This window comes from Hemiscyllium ocellatum, chromosome 49 (assembly GCF_020745735.1).
Source record: "Hemiscyllium ocellatum isolate sHemOce1 chromosome 49, sHemOce1.pat.X.cur, whole genome shotgun sequence".
Taxonomy (NCBI): Eukaryota; Metazoa; Chordata; class Chondrichthyes; order Orectolobiformes; family Hemiscylliidae; genus Hemiscyllium; species Hemiscyllium ocellatum.
Genome location: NC_083449.1, coordinates 2,977,352 through 3,003,522, shown reverse-complemented (window position 1 = coordinate 3,003,522; position 26,171 = coordinate 2,977,352). Strand labels below are relative to the sequence as shown.

Sequence of the window (26,171 nt, the reverse complement as noted above, 5' to 3'; positions counted from 1 at the left end):
TGCTTTTCCAGCACCACACTTTTCAACTCTGGTCTCCAGCATCTGCAGTCCTTACTTTCTCCTAGTTGATCTCATTCTCCCCTTAGTATGTTTCTTCTTTCTTGGGATGAATTTCTGCAGTGTCTCCTGAATTAACCCAGAAACTCCTGACATCGCAGCTCCATTGTCTTCACTGGTTGACTCTCGCTTCCAACCAACTCTGGCCAGCTCCACCCACATGTCTTTGTAGTTATCTTTACTCAATTGTAATCCCGTTACATCTGATTCAATCTTCTCACTCTCAAGATGCAGGGTTATGGAGTTTACTTAGATTAGAATACTTATTTAGGTTAGATTAGATAACTTAGTGTGGAAATAGGCCCTTCAGCCCAACAAGTCCAGACAGACCCGAAGCACAACCCACCCAGACCCATTCTCCTACATTTACCCCTTCACCTAACACTACAGGCAATTTAGCAATGACCAATTCACCTAACCTGCATATTTTTGGACTGTGGGAGGAAACTGGAGCACCCAGAGGAAACCCACACAGACACGGGGAGAATGTGCAAACTCCACACAGTCGCCCTAGGCGGGAATGGAACCTGGGTCTCTGGTGCTGTGAGGCAGCAGTGCTAACCACTGTGCCACCGTGCTGCCCACAACTTTGAGCTCCACTTTGAGTTCCTTCACTTTGAGCTCCATAATCAAGTCTCCCTCATTACACGTCACTAAATCCAGAATTATCTGTTCCTGAGTGGCCTCTATCACAAACTGGTCCAAAACAATCTCTCAGATAATTCCATGTTTTCTTAAGAACCTGTTTTTCCCAGCCCACCTATATATTGAAGTCTCCCATGATTATTGCAACAGTTCCTTACATATTTTTATAATCTCCTGATTTATTTTCTCCCCCACATCATGACAATGGCTAATGGCTTGTACACTAGTTCCATCGGGGTCTTTTTCCCTTTGTAGTTTCTTATCGCTACCCACACGGATTCTACCCCTTCTGACTCTATTTCACTTCTTGCTAACAAGGCAGCCCCTCTGACTCTGCCCATTGCCTTTTCAATAGCTTGGATAATTAGTTATCAGCCCTGAACCCCCTGCAGCCTTTTCTCTGATAGCTACAACATTGTGAATGCCAAGTTCAATCTGGCGTACCAGCTGATTTACCTTGTTCTGTAGTCCATGTGTATTCAGTTACAAGTCCCTCAGTCCTGCGTTAATTGTCCCTCTTCTCATACGTGTCCCCTTATCTGCTGTGCTTGAAGTTAGATTCCTGATACTTTCTTGTTGTGGAAACTTTAGCCTGTGCTGAGCACTTCCCCATTTTGTCTTTTCCATAATTGTGCACGCATCTGAAAAACAACCCCCATGTTTTAGTTTAAAGTCCAATATATAAGCCCTGGTTATGCCATTTTCCAGGACTCTGATCCCAGCATCATTCACGTGTAGCCTGTCCCAGCAGAACAGTTCCATCCTTCCCCAGTACTGACTCCAGTATCCAGTGAATTCAAACCTCCTGTTTCTCCTACACCAATCGTTCAGCCCCACACATCTTACTGTTATAATCTTGCTGATGTTATGGCTCAGGTAGTAATCCAGAGATGTTTTACTCTGTTTTTTTAATTTATCCCTGAGCTGCACATATTCCTTCAGCAGAACTTCTTCCCTTGTTCTGTCTATAGTGACAAACTGGATCGTTCCTCTGCAGCGTGAAGCCAGGCACCAGGCAGACAAATCTGCCTTCGGGACTCTATTCCCCTGACTACACTGTTTCTGATTACACTTGCATTTCTTTTTTCCTTCCTCTTGAATGGTTCCCTCTTCCCCCAGTGCTGTGGTCAGTTTGCTCATCCTCCCTACAGACCCCACTCTTATCCACACAGGGAGCAAGAATCTCAAACATGTTTGACAAGCTGAAGGGCTGAGGCTCATTTAGCACTACCCTCTGGTTTCCTCTATCTGCATCACTCATAGTCACACCTGACCACTGATCGATTTGAGATAGTTCATCTAAGGGGTGTGATTGCCTCCTGAAACAGAGCATCTCGGTAACTCTTGCCCCTCTCTGATGAGTGGCAGTGTTTGGTGCTCAGACTTCAGCTCAACAATCTGAGCTGGAATCTCTCAACCAACACTTATGGTTGTAGTAGCTATGAACCACAATGGGGTCCACCTGCTCTGACATCATGCAATCATGATACCTCGCCTGGTCTGGCCCCTCCATTTCAATGACTTGGTGCTTAATTTGATTTTTAAACATTTCGTACTGAAAGAACATCCACTATTTTTGGGGAGATTAATTGAGACCATGCTCAAGAGGCCAAAATTACATAAGTGCAGATATCTTGAAAGAATGTATGGCTGGCAGAGATTAGAGATGGGAATGATCACTATCATAGAAGGATTTGAAAAGAAGGACAAGAAATTTGTTAAACTGTTTCTTTTCCTCAATTTGTGACCTCTTTAGGTCAGTGAGCTCAGGGGGAGGAGAACGAAACTCACACGGGCAGCAGGGTGTTGGATGAGCTGATGATTACAGGAAGGTTGAAAGTGGGAGGTGGATCAGGAGTGTGTTATGGTCATTCAGTCTTGAGGTTACAAAGGACTGGATGAGATTTTCAGCACCTGGAGCGGAGACGGTGTTGGAGTCAGGCCACGCTACTGAAATGGAAATAGAACGTCACGTTAAGAATGTGGCTCTGTGGCTGAAAGCTGATCTCCAAGTTTGATGTTCCCTTATTGTTGGGAAGAGCCTGGTCCAGATAGTTACCTGAGGGGGCGATACAGTTGGAGTTAGGAAGTCTGTAACAGGGACTGAGGCCTGCAGCTTTCAGTGAACAAAGGATCAGGAGTAGGCCTTTCAGCTGTTCCACTATTGAATGAACTCATGGCTGGTGTGTGGAATTCAGCCTTTGGTCCATATCCCTGAATACCTTTGTTGTACAAATGTTTACCTGTCTCAGACTGAAAACTAACAACCTTTTCCACCCTTTTCATATCGAAGTCATTCCTCACATCTCTCTCGAACAGACTCTGCTCCCAAGTTCTTGATTAAATTGGAGGCAATTACTATTCATCCAGCACTGGATGTTGGGACGTTGTGCGAGTTGGAGGGATCTCCAAGGGAGTGCTGGTCACATACACATGCTCCCCAGTCCTTTGTGGTGGTGGAAGTGGCTGGTTTGGGAGGTTATGGTTGATCAAGATATGGTTGATAAAGCCCCTCTCATTCTCGTCATCCTCCTTCCAGCACTGTGGGAAAATATATGCAATTTGGCTGGAAGACGAGGAGAGGTGAATATTATTTAAGGAGGGAAAACCTCTGCAGAAAGCTGCAGCATGGAATTGTGGGTCCTTCTGCTTGAAAGATGAAAAACTAGCATCAGGTACAATGGGTATTCAGGAAGCTTTTATTTAAAGGGAATGGGGAGAAAAATGGAAGTTTTGCGAAAACTGTACAAGACACAAGTCAGATCATATCTGGAATCCTGTGAATAGCTTTTGCACTTTGTTTTGGGAAAGGCAGTCCATCGAGTTTTCAGGAGATTGATCCCGGAAAAAGGAAGAATTTCTCAGGAGATGAGTTTGAGCAGACGGCTTCTGTACTCATTGAAGTTCAGAAGAATAAAACAAGACCATTTGGAAAGATTCCGAGGAGCTTGACATTGTAGATTCAGGGAGATAGTTCCTACTTATTTGAGAGTTGAGGACATAATCTGAGTAAGGAATCACCTATTAAAAACAGATGTGGAGGAATTCCTTCTCTTCGGGTACTGAATACTGCAGTGGCCTGTAAAAGCTGTGCTGCTCTGTGTCCAAGGCTGAGATAAATAGATTTTCAATTGGTAAGGGATTCAAGGGTAGGGGCATAAGGCAGGAAAATAGAGTTGAAGATTATTGGATCAGCTCTGATCTCACTGAATGGTGACAGCAGACTTACTGGATTGAGTTGCATCTGATGGTTTTAAACATCTTTTCTGGGTTCTCACTCGATTTGCCTTTGTTTTCAATGAATTTCACAGGGTATTGAAAGAAGAAAATTTGCAATGAGGAGACTTAAAACCAGGCATCACTTCCCGATCTGACCAAGCTGCCGAGTTTATTGATGTCTGAACGTCATTGGATTTTTGCAGGGAAAAAGCACTGTTTACAGTAGGGGAGAAACCGTACATGTGTTATACATGTGGACAAGTCTTCAGCAGATCATCTGCCCTGTTACAATATAAATACAGCCACACTGGGGAAAGGCCACTCATCTGTTCCAAAGGTGGGAATGGATTCACTCAATCATCCATCTTGATGAAACCCCAGCAAGTTCACACAGAGAACAGACCTTTGAAATGCTCAGAATGTGGGAGGTGCTTTAAAAACTCTGGGGCACTGATATCCCAACAACATCCTCACTGTGATGAGAGACCCTCATGTGCTCTCACTGTGGGTGTGGGTTCAAGCCATCATCCAACCTCATTAAACACCAGCGGATCCACACTGGGCAGAGACCATTCACCTGTGGGAAAGGATTTTCTCATAAAACACCAGTGATCTCTCGGAAGTTAGAGGCTGTTCTGCTGCACAGACTGTTGGAAGAGATTCATTGTGAAATCCAAGCTGCTGAAACACCAGCGTATTAATGAGAAATGACAGAGCCTGGTTTTTACCGTGAACATCTCCCCACTTCATAGTCCCACCTGATGTGGAGCTATGTCAAAGAACTTAATTATTTTTGTAATTGGTAACTGAATGATATCCACTGGGGCAGGTTTTCGCTGAAGTCAATGAACTCCAGCTCAGTTAAAGGGATGACTGTAACAAACCTATTTCTAAGTGTTCATTGAAGTGATCTCACTCTGACTCTGTTGTGGAAGAATCAATGTTTTAAAAATTACCAGGAGATACAGAAAATCCTTCACAAAATTAAACTTTAATCTTGCAAAATCAAAGCTGTGGGAGCCCATGAAATATATTCCCTGTCTCCCCACAGGCTTTTTGTTCTCCTGCAACTTATACAGTTGTTCTTCCTGCGCTTATTGGATAACATTAGCGTAGCCAATCATGCTGGCTTGCTTCATCTTTCTAAACTAATTACCATCTGCCACACAGGTTAACTGTGATGGAGAGAACCAATCACATTACAACATCATCAATGTCAGTATTAGCTCGTGTACCAGTGATTTGGCTAACCTATCACAATGCACTATCATTATCTGTTACTGGAACTCTGCAATATGATATGGGCATTCACTACAACACTAAGTTAACTGCCAGAGTAACTTCCATAACTGAAGGAGTTGGAATTTGCTGTTGATCACACCCAGCACCCAATTGGATTCATTGTAGTCTTTTTCAATGACCTTGTGGAAATTCTAGCTTGGTTACAGGTGTTTACAAAGAGATTAAAAAGTCAATTATATCAAATTTGTAGTAAACATCCAGCTGGTAACACTTTCTAATGTTCTTAGCACTTCCTTTTGAAAAGGTTCCCTTTCTCTCTCCATCTTGGAAGAAGCTCATTCAGCTTCTTTGGCATTCAGATTGAGATAATCTGAGCAGCTGTCTCTTCCATGTCCCTCCTTTCCCTGAATCTGTCTCTGAAGTTCCACTTTGTCAGAGTCCTGAATACGCAACTTCGTCCAGCTCCTCTCCCACCTTGAGAGCTCCTCGTGTCCATGAGAACCAACTTCTCATCTCTTGACCATTTTCCCATTCAATTGCCGAGCATCCAACCTCCTCCCATTCACTGATATTGGTAACAGTTCATGCTCTTGTCTGGTAAGGTCTCTCTCACTTTAATTCCACCACCATCATCCATCCAGTGAAGACCAACGTGGCCTCATTTCCTTTCCAAAAACCTAGAAGTTGGTAACCCTCAAGGGAGGACCCGATCCCTGGCTTCTGCTATTCTCAACCACATGATACCATGAGGTGAGTTCATCCAAAGGCTCAGCATTAGTGTTCATATGTCTGCTGACATTATCCAATTCTATCTCATCAGACAACCCAATGTCTCCATTATTCCACTGTTGCTAAATTATCAGACTGTGTATTCGACAGGATGTGGGTACCACTAGCTCATCCAGGGCAGTTAAGAGCCAACCACATCACTGCAGATCTAGAATCACATACAGCAGACTGGGTATGGACACGGTTTCCTTCCTTTAAAGGACTTCAGTATACCAGGTGAGATTTTCCAACAATCAATTCCATATCTTCATTCAACCCATCCATCATCGTAGAACTTAAAACCAGATCCTCTGAACATGACCTGGGTCCCTAGTTTAATACTCTGCCGACAATACCACTAAGGTACTGCCTCCATGAACAGAAATTGTAAAATCCCTCTTGCTCACTATAATATCCAGTCCGTAACTCTGTGATATCTGCATATTGGGCTGTGTTGCTCCCTGGCCTTGTTACCTGCACTTCCTCACTGAGATACCTGCATTCCACTCATTCTGCCCTCTTTAGCATCTGACTGTCAATCATTCCATTATGGTCTTGCCTAAATAGGAAGTTTTGATATTCCATCCCTCAACCAGTCTGCCTCTCTCCTTGTTAATATTTGTTCAAAACTTGCCCTGCAATCAAAATTTTCATCATTCAAGGGAATACCATTCAATGGAATACCATTCAATGGGTCCGTGCCCAATGTTTATTTTGCAAACTCTCCTGAAGGACCTTGAGATGTCCTGTTACACAAAACGTGTTCCATGTGACTGAACTTCTTTTACAGTGGTAGGACAGAGATTGCTTGTGTGCCCGAGTCATCTCAAATGGTGCTACATATTGTGTAATCAGAGTACCAACTTGGACTTTCATTCAAATGTAAAGTCATCGAGGCAGCTCAGAGTGGTTGGGCCAAGGATACTAACCTGAGAAACTCCTGCAGTAATGTTCTAGGTTTGGGATGATTGACCACTAAGAATTACAAACATAAGAATCTGGATTAAGAGTTGGCTACCTGGCCCTTTGAGCCCACTCTGCCATTTAATAAGATCATGGCTGATCTTTTCCCAGCCTCAGCTCTACTTACCCAGCCTCAGCTCTACTTACCCAGCCTCAGCTCTACTTACCCAGCCTCTCACCACAACCCCGAATTCCTTTACTCTTCAAAACATTATCTTAGCTTGAAAAACATTCAATGAGGAAACCTCAACTACTTCACTGGGCAGGGAATTCTACAAATTCACAACCCTCTGGGTGAAGAAATTCCTTTTCAATTCTGTCCTAAATCTGATCCCCCTGATTTTGAGTCAATGCCCTCTTGTTCTAGGTTCACCCGCCAGTGGCAACTTTTTTCCTGCTTCAATCTCATCTATTCCCTTCATAATTTTATATGTCTCAGTAAGATTCCTTCCCCCCCACCAATCTTCTAAATTCCAATGATTATAATCCCAGCCTACTCAGTCTCTCCTCTTAATGCAACCCCCTCAACTCAAGAACCTAGTGAACTTCCTCTGTAACCTCGTTAGTGTCAATACCTCCTTTCTCAAGTAAGGAGACCAAAACTGCACGTAGTACTCTAGATGTGACCTCACCAGCATCCTATACAGCCACAACATATCCACCCGCTTTTAAACTCAATTCCTCCACCAATAAAGGACGATATTCCATTTGCCTTAGTATTTACATGTTGCATCCGCAGACCAGCCTTCTGCGATTTATGCTCAAGGAAACCCAGGTCCCACTGCACAGTAGCTTACTGCAAATTTTTACTGATCAAATAATAGTCCTTTTTACTATTATTACTCCTAAAATGGATGACTTCATATTTACCAACATTGTACTCCATCTGCCAGACCTTCACCCACACACTTGAACATATGCCTCTAAACATTTGTCATCTGCAAACTTTAACACACGTGGTTCCCAACTCCACACCATTGCAGTCCGAACACTGATCCCTGAAGCACACCACTAGTCATTGATTGCCAACCAGAAAAGCATTCAAATTACCCCACTCTTTGCTTCCTGTTAGTTAACCAACTCTCTGTCTATGCTAATGGTTGCCTGTAATGCCGTGCACCTTCATCTTATGCAGCAGCCTTTTGCACGGCACCTTGTCGAATGCCTTTTGGAGACCTAGATATATCACATCCACTTGGTCCACATTGTTCAGCGTACAGATTTGGAAGAATTGAAAAAGGCATGTTGTTATCATTTGAGTAGGAGAGAAAGTTCAAAATGTCTGTGCAAAGGCTACAGCAGGTCACAAGGAAGGCATTTATTTTGAAAGGAATGGAGTATGGAAGTAGGTAATTGTTGCTGCAAATGTACAAGGGATTCCACATCTGAACTACTGTGGACAGTTTTGGTTGCATTCCTTGAGGAGGGATGGAGTTGAGTTGGAGGGAGTTCAAAGGACATCACTGAATTGATTGAGTAAAAAAGTGAGGTCTGCAGATGCTGGAGATCAGAGGCTGAAAATGTGTTGCTGGTTAAAGCGCAGCATGTCAGGCAGCATCCAAGAAGCAGGAAATTCGACGTTTTGGGCATAAGCCTTTCATCAGGAATCACTAAGTAGATGGCAATGCCTTAATCATTTGTGTTGTGTAAAGCCACGAGGACCCCTTCCATCCTTATCAAGGGGAGTGCTAACCTTCTCTCCTTTCATACAACACATAAGCCCTTCTCCTGCTCCTGTCTGTGATGGTCCTTAAGGGAATGAAATATGAGCTCCTTACCCACTCTGCTCTGCACGTGATTCCTAACCCTTTGCAAACTCTTCACTGCCTTCTGGCTGAGCAAGTCGATTGCTTCAAGGACATTTCGGAATTGCATCCATCTCCCACCTTGGCAGAGATGGCCACATCCTGTTCAGACTACAGAGAAATAACATTTGTCAGGGTCAGTTTTTGACTTGTTCCAATTATGTGTTTTGCCAAGGGAAACTGCTCTGTATAATGACCCCAAATATTCACACCTCCTCCTGTACACACAGATTGTCTTTCAGGCAACGTTGGTTATTCTCATCCATTTTAATAGTCATGCAGCACGTAAACAGGCCCTTCAGCCCAACTCACCCATGCTGACAAGGTTTCCCAAACTCAACTAGTCCCATTTATCTGCACCTTTCTTATCCATGCACCTTTACAAATGTCTCTTACATGTAATTGTACCTGCCTCTCTCACTTCCTCTGGCAGCTCATTCCATATACTCACTGCCTTCTCTGTGATAAATTTGCCTCTCAGGTCCCTTTTTAATCTTTCCCCTCTCACCTTAAACCTATGCCCACTAGTTTTGGACACCCCTACATTAGGTATAGTCTTTTCCCCATTTACCTTTTCTGTGCCCCTCGTGATTTTATAACCTCTGGAAGGTCACCCCTCAGCCTCCAAAGCTCCAGGGGAGAAAAGTTCCCAGCTTATGAAGCTTCAGCTTATAACTCAAACCCTGCAACCTTGGTAGCATCTTTGCAAATCTTTTCTATAACCTTTCAAGCTTAACAACATCCTTTCTATAGCAGGTTGACCAGGACTGTACACAGTATTCTAAAAATGGCCTCACCAACATCCTGTAAAGCTGTAACATGATGCCCCAACCCCTGCTGTCAGTGCTCTGACCACTGAAGGCAAGCATGCCAAACGCTTACTTCACCAGTGTCAAGCTGCAATGCCACATTTAAGGAACTGTCTTCCTGCACCCGCTAGGTCTGTTTGTTCAGAAACACTCCTCAGACGACAGCATCAATAAAGATGCATCTAGACAGATGCATGAATGGGCCTCTCAATATTCTTTAAGTTTCAATTAGGTTCTCTTCCATCTTTCTAAACTCCATCAAGTTAAGAACCAGAGTCCTTAACCTCTTATCACATAACAAGTGCTTTCATCACTGGGATTTTTCTTGTAACCGCCCTCCCTCCCCCCTTCCCCCTCCAAGGTCAGCACATCCTTTCTGTGAGAAACAGAACACACTCACAAATCAGCCTGACACAAAGCCTTGGAAACAAGAACAATTTATTATGACCTTGCAAGTACTGGACTCCTCTGCAATCAAGCAAAAATGCGCGCAAAAACAAAGCATGTAAGCGTTCTTATTCAGTTTGCAAGTTGCGGAATCACGCCTCCCTTTTCCCAACTTATCATAAGCCGATTACCTCACTTGTTTTTTTTCTCTCTATTTTCTTACCTAGCCATCCTGCTGTCCCTGTATGTCTGCACTCTTTGTTCCTTGTTTGTTACAGCTTGTTCTTTTATCCAGTTTCTCTTATCAAACTATAAGCTTTAAACTGAAATGCCCCGACGACTTCTTTTGTGGTCAACTACAACACTTTAAAGTTATTTCTTAGTTTAAAACTATTTCTTATACAAAAACCTCTATATTGGTTAAAATCTTAGCCTTAAGTATGCTCAAAGAATCCCGTGACCGTTTGTGTAATGTTCCCCTTCCACCCCCCACCCCCACAACTCCCCCTCACCCATCTGCAAAAACAACATCTCTAACCACCACCTCCTGCAGAAACTACACTTCTAATCTCCCACAATTCCCCCTTTTTCTTTTTCTCTAACTGTTGTTTCTGCACTTATTAAGTCTCCTTTAATTCATTTTCTTATGTTCTGCCCTCTTACACCTTTTGGCGATGAGGTTCACAATCTTATATATTTGGATGTATTTGGGTTCCTTCCCCAAGGGATGTCATCAGTCAGCTCATTACTCATTTTAGGACATTGACCCTACCACCAGACTCACTAATATCAATAATCCACAGATAGACAGATTGACTAACCACCTTCTCCAATTAGTGCACAGGTACCACCTTTCTCTGCCAGATAATAATCTAGAGTCATCCTGTTCTGAAGAGTCGTTAGCACTGTGGCAATCATTTTGGTCGTTATGGCTGCTACTTGGGATTAGGTTTCAGCCAGCCAACGCATCGGCAGTATTGTTGGCCAACTCTTCCAGGGAAGCTGCTAAGTTTTGTATTTCTACTCCTGCTCGAGCGGTCCCATACATAGGTATCAAAATCCAGAGAGGCGATCTCCTTTGGTAACTTTCCGGGTTACTTGCCTTCCTCCCTGTTTATTCCAAGGTGTTTTTGGGGCTCTCTTTAACAGCCTCAAGTGGGGAATTATGAAAGCAAGGTAGCAGCAGCCACTCCAATCTTTCTGGTTTTGGGGTAGTGTCTGAACCCAGCACCCATTCCCGTTACATTCGCCACTCCAAACGTACTTCTCGCCGGGGATAAATGGGTAGGCCTTTAAGCCACACACCCAATAAGTCCCATTTAATATTCGGGGAATGGTCGTGGCAGTGGCTTGGCTGGTGTAGCCTCAAGATGATTTTCCTAATCGGAAGGGTGCGGTATCATTCTGATTACAGAAACAAGTGGTATTTACTGATCCTTCCGGTAGGGAAACTCTAAGGCCATCGATAGTACCCAGAGTTTTCAGCGCTGGTCGAGGAACCATCCCACAAAGTTATAATTACCCCTTTCAAATCTCCAAGTTGTATCATTTGAGCCCGAATCAAATTGTTGTACATCGTACACTTCTTCTTTGGTAAGTGGCATTACCGTGAGAGGAATTCCGGATTTCCCATGGTGTGGATCTCAGCACATACCTAACAGTTGGTATGCCCCTTTAGTTTAGCATAATTCTGACATAAAGTGGTAAAATGATCCCCCCCCCCTCCTTGGCAGCTAGCACCAATATTATCGTGACAATATAAAGTTGACCACTCCTTTCAGCTCACAACCCTATCTGTCTATTCCCTAATCCTTTGTATGCCAGGGAGGAGTGAGTCCATGCAACACTTACAATTGTTTTGGGATACAGCTTTTTTAACCAATACTTAATAGTCTCTTATCTCAGTCCATTCATTTTGCTCGGATTGACTTTCAGAGGGTTGTCTGTAGCATGAGCTTGCCACTCTGCCGAAGGGGAAGGAACATCCACGGGACCCTTAACACGAGTGTGATGACCCCAACCTTTTTCAGCAGTTCGGATGGCTGTTTCAGTAGTCAGGAGGGTTAGGAACAGTCCCTCCCAGCTTGGATGCAGTTTGGTGTCTTTCCAGGTCTTTATCAGGACCCAATCATCCAGTCATACCCGATGCACTGCGAACTCAAGTGGAGGTGCCTGGGTCAACAGACACGTCTTCCTAAGGACAGACAAAGAAGAGCCGAGCGCCACAACATAGTTCTTCAAAAACTTCTCACTGAACTCTACAGTTGGGAATTCCCCTCTTCCACCCAAGAAAGGTAGTCCAAACATCATCTCATAAGGAGAGAGGCCAATATCACGCCTAGGCGCAGTCCTGATGCGTAGCAACGCGATAGGTAAACATTTTGTCCATGGCAATTGAGTCTCTAGGACAAGCCTAGACAATTGCTTCTTTAAGATTTGATTCATTCGTTCCACCTGTCCAGTGGAAGACGGGTGCTAAGGAATGTGGAATTCCCAAGAGATTTCTAATCCCGCCATTACTTCTTGTAGGATCTTAGAGGTAAAATGGCTACCTTGGTCTGAATCTATACTTTCCACCACTCCATATCAAGGAATTATATGTTCTAAAATAATTTTCACTACTCCCTTCGAGGTATCTGAGGACATTGGAAATGCCTCCACCCACCCAGTTAGTGATCCATTAGGACTAATAAATACTTTTGTTTCCCTACTGGGGGTAATTCTGTGTAATCTACCTGTAGTCTTTGAAAAGGTCTTACCTCAGGGTTTCTTCCACCTCTTGGCCCCCCTCTCGTTACTTTCTTATTAATCTTTTGACAAGTCGGGCATCCTGCACATACCTGCTTGGCTAATGTGTACATCCCTTTACATCCGGGCTTCCTTAACACTATGTCACACGTAGCTTGGGAGCCCCAATGACTGCCTTGGTGCAAGGTGGTTAGGATGTTTCTCATGACTGGTTTACTTAATAACTCCCTTCCATCCGGGAGGATCCATCTTCCTTGGGTTGTCTTAGTAGCCCCCATTTCCTGGAATTCCTTTTCCTCTTCTTCAGTGTACACGGGGTTCAGGGAAGGGGACTCCAATATGGGTGTGAGAACCCGTATTTTTGTTGCTGTATGGCTCATAGCTGCCTCTTTGGCTGCCTTGTCTGCTGGCCTATTCCCTCTTGCTTCTAGAGTGTTCCCCTTCTGATGCCTAGGTACATGGACCATATCTATTTCCTGGGGTAATTCCAAATTTTTCAACACTTATCCTATCAACTCTTCGTGTATCAATTCCTTTCCCTGGCTATTGATTAGTCCATGTTCTTGCCATATTTTTCCGAAGGTATGGACCACCCCATAGGCATACTTAGAGTCGGTGTAAATTGTTCCATCTCAGTTCTCTAATTGTTTTAAAGCTTGGTTTAATGCATACAACTCAAGTCTGGGCCGACCATGTGTTAGGCAACCGGCCAGCCTCAACCGTTCGATTCTCGTTAACGTCCACTACTGCTTATCCATTGTGTCTTTTTCCTTGTACTACTCTTGATGACACGTCTATAAACAGTCTGTCCCTGTCATGTGAGGGGATATCCTTTAGGTCCTGTCTAACTTTGGTTTGATATCCAGACAGTCATGTTCTAATTCACGTTTGCCCAGAGGTTCTCCTTTCCATCGGAAGGTGGCTGGATTTAGACAGGTGTCTGTTGCTAACACAAGGTCATCTCTCTACATCAGGATGGCTTCATATTTTAGGATTCATGAGTCTGTCAACCATCTCCCTGTCTTTTGGTTTAACACAGTGCTAACTTGATGGGGGGGTACTAACGACTAGCACCCCTCCAAAAGTACGTTTACGGCTTTCCTCTACCAGTATGGCAGTGGCTGCTACTGCCTGTATACATTCAGGCCATCCTCTCAAGAGAAGGTCCAAGATTTTGGACAAGAAGGCTATGGGCTGTCTCTTTCCCTCTCCTTTCTGGGTTAACACTCCTAATGATACTCCATCATTTACTGTCACAAAAAGGTGGAATGGTTTATCTAGGGAGGGAAGGGCCAACACTGGAGCTCGTATTCGACTACGCTTCAACTCATGTAACCCTTCCTCTTCCTCTTCTATCCAGTGCAGTCTTTCATATTTAGATTCTGTCAATTTGTAATATAACCCCTTCATTTTCTGGGCGTATGCTTCTATCCATAATCTACAATAGCCCATCAACTTCCGTAATTCTTGTTTGGTGGTCGGAAGGGGCAGTTCTACTATCCCTTTAATTCTCTCAGGGTTAATGCGCCTAGTGTCCTCACTAATAAGGTGTCCTAAGTATTTCATCTCTTTCTCTACATATTGCAATTTATTCCTAGAGACTCTTAAATTCTGTTGCCCTCGGAAATTTAACAGTCTATTGATGGCTAAACTCGCGTCATCTCTCTTTTGTCCTGATACAAGTAAATCGTTCACATTTGTAACAATGACATTCCCTGAGGCATTTTATGTTGTTCCAGGACCTGTTCCAGTACTTGCCCGAATAGATTAGGCGATTCTGTGAATCCCTGGGAAAGTACCATCCATCATAACTGTTCTTTTCTACCAGTGTATGGGTTTTCCCATTCAAAAGCAAACATGTCGTGGCTTTTTGGGGCCAGAGGACAAGCCCAGATTACATCTTTTAAATCTATTACACTGGGACGGCACGGTGGCTAGCACTGCTGCGTCACAGTGCCAGAGACCCAGGTTCAATTCCCACCTCAGGCAACTGTCTGTGTGGAGTTTGCACATTCTCCCCGTGTCTGCGTGGGTTTCCTCCGGGTGCTCCAGTTTCCTCCCACCATCCAAAAATGTGCAGGTTAGCTGAATTGGCTATGCTAAATTGCCCGTAGTGTTAGGTGAAGGGGTAAATGTAGGGGAATGAGTCTGGGTGGGTTGGGCCGAAGGGCCTGTTTCCACACTAAGTAATCTAAAAACCAGCGGTGGTTACACGGTATTTTGCCTAGCAAAGTATATGGATTAGGTACCACCGGGTGCCGTGTTCAAACCAATCGGTTCAATGCCCTAAGATCCTGCACCAATCAATAGGTTCCATCTGGTTTGCAGACACGCAGTATTGGGGTATTCAAGGGCGACATACATGGTTCTAACAGTCCAGTTTTTTTAAATCAAAGAATCTATAACTGGTTGCAGACCTCTACAGCCTTCCAACGATATAGGGTATTGTCTAATCCGAACCGTCTCATCTTCTCGAGTCAATGTAATCACCAACGGAGTAATATTTAGATGCCCTGTGTTTAACCGCTTTTGCCCACACATCACGGCTGATATGTTTTTCTTCACTTGGTGTTAACATAGTCATTGTTACAGTTACTGCACTATCCTCCACCCCAATTTTTAAGCCTAGCAATATAATCAAATCCCTACCTAATAGATTACATCCAATGTCAGGAATATATAGTAATTGTCCTATCACTTCCTCACCATTTCTTCTAATTAGGGTTGGTTCAAAAATAGGCACCAAGAATTCTTCGCCTTTTACTCCGGAAACCTTAAGATACTCCTTAGTCAATTTAAAGCCGGTAGATCTAAAACTTAGGGACGACTGTGCCGCTCCCGTGTCCACCAAAAATACTGCCTCCTCCCCTTCAGGTCCCACCTTTAAATTTATCAAGGGTTCCCGGTGGGTCTCAGGAGGAAGGAACCCCTGACTCCCCTAATCTTCATCTAAGGTCATTAGGGAAACGGCTTCCCTTTCTCGTGCTAATTCCAGGCATTCCCATTTAAAATGCCCCACTTTCCCGCAATGGTAACATCCTGCCTGTTACCTCCTTTCCCGGGTATCTGACCCTTGTCTTTCGTGTCCTCCCCTACCCTTCCTGTTATCCACTGATCCCATTCTCCTTTTTGCTATTTCTTCTACTGCCGCCACCATTATTTTGGCTTTCTGTTTCTGCTTCTCGCCTTCCCTTTTCACATACACTTTCTGTGCCTCACATAACAGTTCTTCCATCTGTCTTTCACTCCATCCATCTAATTTCTGTAATTTCTTTTGTATGTCTGGCCATGATTTAGTTACAAACTGGACCTTTAAGAGTTCCTGTGCTATCGGATTATGGGGATCCATCCCCGAATACTTCCTTGTGGCCTCCTTGAGCCTTTTATGAAATGCAGAAGAGGTTTCATCCTTCTCTTGTCGTACTTCGAAGGCCTTAACAAAGTTTTGTGATCGAGGTGCCGCCTCTTTAATTCCTAATATTCCCATTTCTCGTAAATCCCGCATTGATTCCCTACCTTCTCTGTCATTATTTTCCCAATGAGGGTCAACATTTGGGAATTTCTGTTCTGCTGAGGCCCCTTCTTCCCCAATTGGGTGCTTCTTTTCCCATTCCTGTAAAGCCGCTCTCCTAATCATACCTCATTCTTCCCCTGAAAATAATGTTGCTAAAATTGCCATCAGTTCTCCCCAGGTATATAAATTAGGCCCTAGGAATTGATCTAATTGTTCGGCTAGTCCAACCGGATCCTCTATTAAACTTTTCATTTCCTTTTTTTAAAGAACCTAATTTCACTGCTAGTTAAGGGAGCGTTTACATAACCGATTGTACCTTCCCCAATCGGAATCTCTCGTAAGGGACATAATTTTACATTTCCATTATCTCTGCCCCTCCTTTACGTGTGGTGGCTCGAGTGATTCTGAGCCCCCTACGGTCTGCATTTTTTAGTTCCCCTTTCAGTGTCTGGACTCGGTTCCACTTCAGGAGCTGTAGGTTCTTTCCGGGGAGTAATATATGGGGGCTGCAAACACATTAAGGGATCACATTCTGGCTTCCCTTGTTCATTTTTTTTTCTGTTCTTTTCCTGATTACTCCATATTCACGAGACATAATTTTACTCCCGCGCTCCCTATCCAACAAGCCGCATAATTGGACTCTTTTTGACTGTACAGTTCTTTTCGATTGACATATATATTAAGATCTTGTCACAGTCAAACCTCATCGGACCCATATTTGGGTCAAAAAATAACAGGCGCCTTAATACTTTCTCTAGTCCAAACGAAACAACAATAGTTTGTCATTGTAGCCTTATCTTTCTCCCACGTTCGTGAGTTGTGTTCCCAATTACCCAACATTATCCCCAAAGAACTGTCGGGTGGGATATATCCCCCTTTAATGTTATTTGCAGATCAACTGTTATACAGGCAACTCCCCTGGCCTTCCATTATTGCAAATTTAATTAATCTGGCCAATTATATGTTTTTTGAGACTTCAACTGTTAACAGCCATAAGTTCGCCATAACAGCCATAAGTAAGCCATACTGTCTCCGGCCATAAGTTAGTTACGCAGTGCACCCTCAGTAGCCCTTCAGCCACTAGTCCTTCTGACACGGGTTGTTTTCCATTGACATATGCTTGATTTTATATATCGCCAATTCCCCGTACATCCCATATGTCCCCACCACCAGGGCAATACTTAAAGGTCTCTTTTCTTACCTTGGTCTGTGCACAGAGTTACCTGGTCATTTCGGTGCGCCCGGTCCCACGGCAATTCCTGCAGCAAATACTGCTGCCCCCGGTCGCCTGGATATATCCTTTAAGATCTTTCCCTACCCGAGTGTTGCGCACAAGAGGTGCCCGATCGAACCAGCTGCATCTGCCCGCCTTGTTTCCAGGGTCTACCAGTCTGGATCATACTCGCCCAAACCGCGAACGGCAAACAAGGGAGTTGGAGATCGCCGAAATCGGCAAGGTGCACCTTTCCCGTCATCCCAAGAGTGTTGAGCGGTTGGAGGTTTGGATCCCAGACGAGGCCCCAAATTGTGAGAAACAAAACTCACTCACAAATCAGCCTGAGACAAAGCCTTGGAAACAAGAACAAGAACAATTTATTACAGCCTTGCAACTACCGGACGCCTCTGCAATCATGCAAAAATGCACGCAAAAACAAAGCATGTAAGCATTCTTATTCATTTAAAATTATTTCTTAAACAAAACCTCTATATTTGTTAAAATCTTAGCCTTAAGTATACTGCAAGAATCCCGTGACTGTTTGTGTAATGTTCTCCTTCCCCCCCACTCCCCACAACACCCCCTCACCCATCTGCAAAAACAACATCTCTAACCACCACCTCCTGCAGAAACTACATTTCTAATCTCCCACATTCCTTATATAGGGGCCCCAAAACTGCTCACAATGTCCCAAATGTGGTCTGACCAGAGCCTTATACAGCCTCAGCAGTACATCCCTGCTCTTGTATTCTAACCCTCCCGAAATGAATGCTAACATTACATTTGCCTTCCTAACTGCCAACTGAACCTGCCTGTTAACCTGAAGAGAATCCTGAACTCGGACTCCCAAGTCCCTTCGTGCTTCAGATTTCCGAAACCTTTCCCCATTTAGGAAACAGTCTCTGTCGCTATTTTTCTAATCCCATTGCATACCCTCCCACACTGTCATCCATCTGCCAACCGAACCTTAATAGGATCCTGAACTCGGACTCACCCCCGGGGACCTTGTTTGTGCTTCAGGCCTGGCAGCATCTGTCCAGAGACAGACAGAGAGAAAGCGGGGTCAACGTTTCGAGTCCGGGACAGCCGTCCTTCGGGAGAGGGGCCTTTGGTCTTGATGTGCCGCCGCACAATTTCTTGTTCACTCCCACCTCTCTGTCTGTGTGTGTATTTGTGATTATTATTGAGTTTGGCGAGTCCCGGAGCCGGCCCTGTTGTTTCTCTCTCCTGAAAGGGTTGTCCCTTTAAAGAGTCTTTCCCCTGAAGCAGCTGCTAACGGTCACTTGGGGCACGAGGCGGCCGTTAACCGCCATCTCGCGCGGGGCCTGAGGGGGCGGGGCCTGAAGCTCAAATGGCGCCGGGGCCACGCGGGAAGGAAAAGCGCCGAGGGAGAGCGGACTGTGTCAACATGTCCCGTTCCCGAGGGTCAGGATGGTGGTTATTGGGGGGTGGAGGGGGACAGGAGAGATTCCCCCTCCCAGTGAGGTATCTTGTACAGACCGCGAGGTCTCTCTCTACATCTACCTCTCTGTGTGTTTGACTGTCCATGACTTGCTTTAACTCTTTGACAATGTTGATGAATCTCGATGACTCTGTGATCTTGTGTTTCCCTGTGTCTCTGTATGACCATGTATCTTTATGGCCATGCCCCTCTGTATATCTCTCTCTCTCTGTTTCTCCCTGCCTCTCTATGATTTTGCTGAGACTTCTGAGAAAAGGTTTTAAGTGGGAAGTGCACCCAACTCCAACTCCTCGAAAACCGAGTTCTGGAACTGGAGCTGATGAACTCCGGATCATCCGGGAGACTGAGGGGGAAATTAAGAGGATGTACAGGGAGGTGGTCACTCCCCAAACACAGGATAAGGATAGCTGGGTTACTGTCAGCAGGAGGAAAGGGAACCGACGGTGAGAGCAGGGGTCCCCTGTGGTCGTTCCCTTCAGCAATAAGTATACCGTTTTGGATATTGCTGGTGGGGATAGCCTACCAGGGGATAACCATAAAGTTAGCATTAAGGCACTTTACCTGAATGCTCGTAACATTCATAACAAAGCAGATGAACTAATGGCACAGATCATAGTGAATGATTATGATGTGGTAGGCATCACAGAGACGTGGTTACAGGGGGGTCAGGACTGGCAGTTAAACCTTCAAGGATTTTCAACTTATTGAAAAGACAGGGAGGTCGGCAGAGGGGGTGGGATTGCCTTGTTAGTTAAGAACAAAAGTAAATCTATGGCACTGAATGACATAGCGTCAGATGATGTGGAGTCTGTGTGGGTGGAATTGAGGAACCACAAAGGCAACAAAGATAAAAGATCTTAAAGTAAGGGAACCCTTAGGAAGCAGCGATCATAATATGGTAGAGTTCAGTCTGCAGTTTGACAGAGAGAAGGCAAAATCGGATGTAATGATGTTACAGTTAAATAAAGGTAATTATGAGGGCATGAGAGAGGAACTGACAAAAATAGACTGGAAGCAGAGCCTAGCGGGGAAGACAGCAGAGCAAAAATGGCAGGAGTTTGTGGGTATAATTGAAGACACTGTACAGAGGTTCATTCCCAAGAAAAGAAAGATTATTCAGGGAGGGATTAGACAAAGGATGTCAGGAAATGTATTAAAGAAAAAGAGAGATCCTATAAAGTGGCCAAGAGCAGTGGGAAATCAGAAGATTGGGAAGGCTACAAAAACAAACAGAGGATAACAAAGAGAGTAATAAGAAAGGAGAGGATCAAATGTGAAGGTAGGCTAGCCAGTAATATTAGAAATGATAGTAAAAGTTTCTTTCAATACATAAGAAACAAACGACAGGCAAACGTAAACATTGGGCCACTTCAAACTGATGCTGGAAGCATATTGAAGGGAGATAAGGAAATAGCAGGAGTACTTAACGAGTACTTTGCATCAGTTTTTAGTGGAAGACATGAGTAATATCCCAACAATTAAAGGGAGTCAGGGGGCTGAGTTGTATATGGTTGCCATTACAAAAGACATAGTGCTAGAAAAGCTAAAAGGTCTTAAAATTGATAAATCTCCTGGCCCCGATGGGATACATCCTAGAGTTCTGAGAGAGGTGGCTGAGGAAATAGCGGAGGCATTGGTTGAGATCTTTCAAGAGTCAGGGAAAGTCCCGGATGATTGGAAGATCGCTGTTGTAACTCCCTTGTTCAAGAAAGGATCAAGACAAAAAATGGAAAATTATAGGCCATTTGGCCTAACCTCGGTTGTTGGTAAAATTCTAGAATCCATCATTAAGGATGAGGTTTCTAAATTCTTGGAAGAGCAGAGTCTAATTAGAACAAGTCAACATGGATTTAGTAAGGGGAGGTCATGCCTGACAAACCTGTTGGAATTCTTTGAAGAGGTGACAAGTAGGTTAGACCAGGAAAACCAAGTGGATGTGGTCTATCTAGACTTCCAAAAGGCCTTTGATAAGGTGCCACATGGGAGGCTGCTGAACAAGGTGAGGGCCCATGGTGTTCGAGGTGAGCTACTGGTATGGATTGAGGATCGGCTGTCTGACAGAAGGCAGAGAGTTGGGATAAAAGGTTCTTTTTCGGAATGGCAGCCGGTGACAAGCGGTGTCCCGCAGGGTTCAGTGTTGGCGCCACAGCTGTTCGCATTATATAATAATGATCTGGATGAAGGGACTGGGGGCATTCTAGCAAAGTTTGCAGATGATACGAAGGTAGTACTGAGGAAGTGGAGAGGCTACAGAAGGGTCTAGACAGTTTGGGAGAGTGGTCCAGGAAATCGCTGATGGAATTCAACGTGAGCAAATGTGAGGTCTTGCAATTTGGCAAAAAGAATAAAAGCATAGACTACTTTCTAAACAGTGAGAAAATTCGTAAAGCCAAAGTACAAAGGGATCTGGGAGTGCTAGTTGAGGATTCTTGAAAGGTAAACATGCAGGTTGAGTCCGTGACTAAGAAAGGAATGCAATGTTGTCACTTATCTCAAGAGGGTTGGAATATAAAAGCACCGTTGTGCTACTGAGACTTTATAAAGCTCTGGTTAGGCCCTATTTGGAGTACTGTGTCCAGTTTTGGTCCCCATACCTCAGGAAGGACATACTGGCACTGGAACGTGTCCAGCGGAGATTCACATGGATGATTCCTGGAATGGTTGGTCTAACATATGAGGAACGGCTGAGAATCCTGGGATTGTATTCATTGGAGTTTAGAAGATTAAGGGGAGATTTAATAGAAACTTACAAGATAATACATGGCTTGGAAAGGGTGGACGCTAGGAAATTTTTTTCATTAGGCGAGGAGACTAGGATACGTGGACACAGCCTTAAAATTAGAGCCGGTCCATTCAGAACAAAAATGCAGAGGCATTTCTTCAGCCAGAGAGTGGTGGGCCTGTGGAATTCATTGCCGCAGAGTGCAGTGGAGGCCGGGACGCTAAATGTCTCCAAGGCGGAGATTGATAGCTTCTTGATTTCACAGGTAATTAAGGGCTACGAGGAGAATGCAGGTAAGTGGAGTTGAAATGCCTATCAGCCATGATTGAATGGCGGAGTGGACTCAATGGGCCGAATGGCCTTACTTCCACTCCTATGTCTTAGGGTCTGTGGCACTGTGGCTCAGAAGGGCAGGGGGGAAAAAAGAAAAGAGCTAGTGGTACAGAACCCAAAGGTTAGACGGATTGACAGAAGATTTTGTGGTCAGGAACAGGACTCCCGGAAGGTATGTTGCCTCCTTGGTGCCCAGGGTCCGGGATGTGGCCGATTGGGTTTCTGAAGGAGTGTGAGCAGCCAGAAATTGTGGTACATATTGGCACCAATGATATAGCCAGGAAAGGGATTGAGAATCTGAAAAGTTAGATTGGAAGCTGAAGAGCAGGACGAGTAGAGTAGTGATCTCAGGTTTGCTACCGATGCCATGAGATAGAGAGATGAGGAACAGTCAGCAAATGCAGCTTAACACGTGTCTGCAAGGCTGGTGCAGGGGGGGAGGTCTTCAGTAACCTAGACCATTGGGATACCTTCTGGGGAAGGTAGGACCTGTGCATGAAGGACGGGTTGCACCTGAACTGGAGGGGCACAAATGTCCTGGTTGGGAGATTTGCTTGTGTGATTCAGGAGGTTTTAAACTAGTTTGGCAGGCGGGTGGGAATCAGAGCCACATGTCTGAGAGGGGGTCGGTTGCAGACGGGGCAGTGACAGGATGTATTGAATTTATCCGGAAGGTTTCTCACACGTTGAAACAAAGGGATCAGGTAAAGTGCGTCTGCTTTAATGCAAGGAGTGTCTGAAATAAGAGTGACGAACTTTGAGCATGGATCCATACTTGGAGCTACGATATTGCGGTCATAATGGAGATGTGGGTTCCACAGGGGCAGGAATGGTTGCTTGATGTTCCAGGGTTTAGAATGTTTTAAAAAAAAAACAGGGAGAGTGAATAAAGAGGAGGGGTGTAGCATTGCTAATCAGAGAGTGCATCACAGCTACAGAAATGAAGGTTGTTGAGGAAGGTTTGTCTCCTGAGTCAGTATGGGTAGAAGTTAGGAAGTAGGGTAACCGTCAATACATTGGGAGTTTTCTACAGACAACCTAATCACAGTAGAGAGATTGAAGATCTCATAGGCGGGCAGATTCTGGAAAAATGCAGAGGTAGCAGGGTTGTTGTTATGGTTGATTTCAACTTTCCCAATATCGACTGGAACCTACTAAGTGCAGATGGTTTGGATGGAGCAATTTTTGTCAGGTGTATTCAGGAGGGTTTCCTTACTCAGTATGTAGACAGCATGACAAGGGGAGAGGCCATTTTGGATTTGGTGCTCGGCAATGAGCCAGGGCAGGTGTCACCTCTCGGGGTGGGAGAGCACTTTGGTGAAAATGATCACAACTGCCTCACATTTGGCAAAGCCTTGGAGTGGAAAAGGAGCAGTTACCGAGGGAAAATATTTAATTGGGGAAAAGCAAATTACGACACTTTCAGACAGGAGTTGTGAAGCACAGACTTGGAGCAATTGTTCCACAGAAAGGGCACAGCAGACATGTGGAAACTATTTAAGGAGCAGTTGTTGTGAGTATGCACAAATCTGTTCCTCTGTGACAGGTAAGAAGGGGTAAGATTAAGGAACCTTGGATGACGAGAACAGAGAAACTTCTTGTTAAAAGGAAGAAGGCAGCTTATGACAGGTGGAGGCAGCACGGATCTAGCACAGCTTTAGAGGATTACAGGCTTGCTAGAAAGGAGCTCAGAAAGGACTGAGGAGAGCCAGGAGGGGGTACAAAAAGGCTTGGCAAGAAGGATTATGGACAACCCAAAGGCATTTTACTCATACTTGAGGAATAATAGAATGATCAGGGAGAAGGTAGATCTGATCAGGGATAGCGTAGGGAACTTGTGCGTGGAATCTGAGCAGATAGGGGAAGTTCCAAATGAGTGTTTTGCCTTGGTTTTCACCAAGGAAAGGGAACTTGTTGTAAATGAAAACTTCGAGGAGATGGGATACAGTCTTGACCAGATTAAGATTGATGAAGTTGATGTGCTGGAAAATTTGGAAAACATTAAGATTGATAAGTCCCCAAGGCCTGACCAGATTTATCGTAGACTGATCCGGGAAGCGAGAAAGAAGGTTGCTAAGCTGCTGGCGAGGATATTTGCCTCCTCCCTCTCCACAGGAGTGGTACCGGAGGATTGGAAGGAGGCGAATGTTGTTCCTCTTTTCAAGAAGGGTAATAGGGAAATCACTGGCAATTACAGACCTGTCAGTCTTACGTCTGTGGTCAGCAAAGTTTTGGAAACAATTCTGAGGTACAGCATTTATGAGTATTTGACAAAGCTTAGTGTGATTAAAGGCAGTCAGCATGGCTTTGTGACGGGCTGGTGATGCCTCACCAATCTTATTGAGTTCTTTGAGGAAGTATGAAGACAGGTCGATGACGATCGAGTAGTGGATGTGGTGTATATGGACTTCAGCAAGGCATTTGATAAGGTTCCCTGTGGTAGGCTCATTCATAAAGTCAGGGAGATTTGGCTATCTGGATTCAGAATTGGCGAGCTGACAGAAGGCAGAGAGTGGTTGTAGATATAAAGTATTCTGCCTGGAGGTCAGTGTTGAGTGGGGTCCCACAGGACTCTGTTCTAGGGCCTCTGCTATTTGTAGTTTTTATAAATGACTTGGATGAGGAGGTTGAGGGGTGAGTTAGTAAATTTGCAGATGACACAAAAGTTCGAGGTGTTATTGATAGTATAGAGGGCTATTGCAGGCTGCAGTGCGACATAGACAGGATGCGGAGCTGGGCTGAGAAATGGCAGATGGAGTTCAACCTGGATAAATGCATTTTGGAAGGTTCGAGTTCGAATGCTGAATATAGGATTAAAGACAGGATTCTTGGTAGTGTGGTGGAACAGAGGGATCTGGGTGTGCGAGTACATTGATCTCTCAAAGTTGCCCCCCAAGTGGATAGGGTTGTTAAGAAAGCGTATGGTGTTTTGGCTTTCATTAACAGGGGAATCGAGTTTAAGCGCCGCGAGGTTTTGCTGCAGCTCTACACGTTCTTGGTGAGACCATACTTGGAATATTGTGTCCACTTCTGGTCACCCTACTATAGGAAAGATACAGAGGCTTTGGAGAAGGCGCAAAGAAGATTTGCCAGGATGCTGACTGGAGGGCTTGTCTTGTGAAGAAAGATTGAATAAGCTTGGACTTTTCTGTCTGGAGAGAAGGAGGAAGAGAGGAGACCTGATCGAGGTGCACAAAATAATGAGTAGAATAGATAGAGTCAATAGGCGGATACATATATCCAGGGCAGGATTGACTGGTACGAGAAGTCATAGTTTGAAGATATAGGGGGGAGTCATAAAGGAGGCGTCAGAGATAGGTTCTTTACGCAGAGAGTTTTGAATGCATGGAATGCATTGCCAGCTGTGGTAGTGGAAGCAGAATCATGAGGAACATTTAAGCGACTGCTAGACATGCACATGGATAGCAGTGAGTTGAGGGGTGCGTAGCTTAAGTTACTATATTTTACATTAGAATTAAACCTTGGCACAACATCGTGGGCCAACGGGCCAGTTCTGTGCTGTACTTCTCTATGGTCTATGACCCTCTGACTCTCTCTGACTGTATGGTGGGAGTACTGTTTGTTGCTGAGAACAACAATTCCTGCCTTAGAAAAGTGCTGAACAGTTTGGTTTAATCACAGGCATTCCTGTGTCAGTCCTAGAGCTGAGTGCCCCCCTGGAAACACGGTAGTGGAGGGACACAGCACCCTTTTAAACTGCTTGGCTTGATCCCAATTCAATATATTTTCTACAAGGATGGTGAGGAGATTTACTCGGAATACTCCAACCACAGTAGAGCCGTACACACAATCATCAACATCAGCAAACACCAAGAGGACAATTATCACTGTGTTGTTTCTAACCAGCATGCAGAGTCTCTCCTGGACAGCAAATTCGTCGCTGTTTCAGTGATCAGTAAGTTTGTAAGTGACTCTGTACAAATCCACATTATCTGAGCAATGAGCACTGGGGGAGTGTGCAGAGGCAGATTTATCAGGATGTTGCTTTGGGGGCTGGAGAGTTTCAGTGATGGAGAGAGATTGGACAGACTGTGGTTGTTTTCCTGAGAGCAGAGGAGATTGTGTGTGGTGACATGATTGAGATGTATAAAATAATGGGGGGTATAGATAGGATAGACAGGAAGAAACTTTTCTCCCCTTGATGGAGTGATCAATGACTGGGGGAGGGGCATAGATTGAAGGTAAGAGGCAGGAGTTTCGAGGGGGATGTGAGGGAAAACATTTTCACCCAGAGGGTAGTAGAGAATCTGGAACTCACTG

At 44.6% G+C, this 26,171-nt stretch overlaps 1 protein-coding gene and 1 non-coding gene across 2 annotated transcripts in view; both read right to left on the bottom strand.

Annotated features, from left to right (window-relative positions):
* Positions 1–17,401, bottom strand: part of LOC132837381 (late histone H2B.L4-like) — an 85,612-nt gene extending 68,211 nt beyond the window's left edge. Inside the window, exon 1 of the transcript XR_009647519.1 lies at positions 17,359–17,401. The gene's annotated coding sequence lies outside the window, so the exon portion shown is untranslated. The remainder of the gene's footprint in view (positions 1–17,358) is intronic.
* Positions 8,483–8,609, bottom strand: LOC132837402 (U6atac minor spliceosomal RNA). Its single transcript, XR_009647529.1, has one exon. It is a non-coding gene; the product is annotated as a U6atac minor spliceosomal RNA (small nuclear RNA).
* Positions 17,402–26,171: the final 8,770 nt, after the last annotated feature.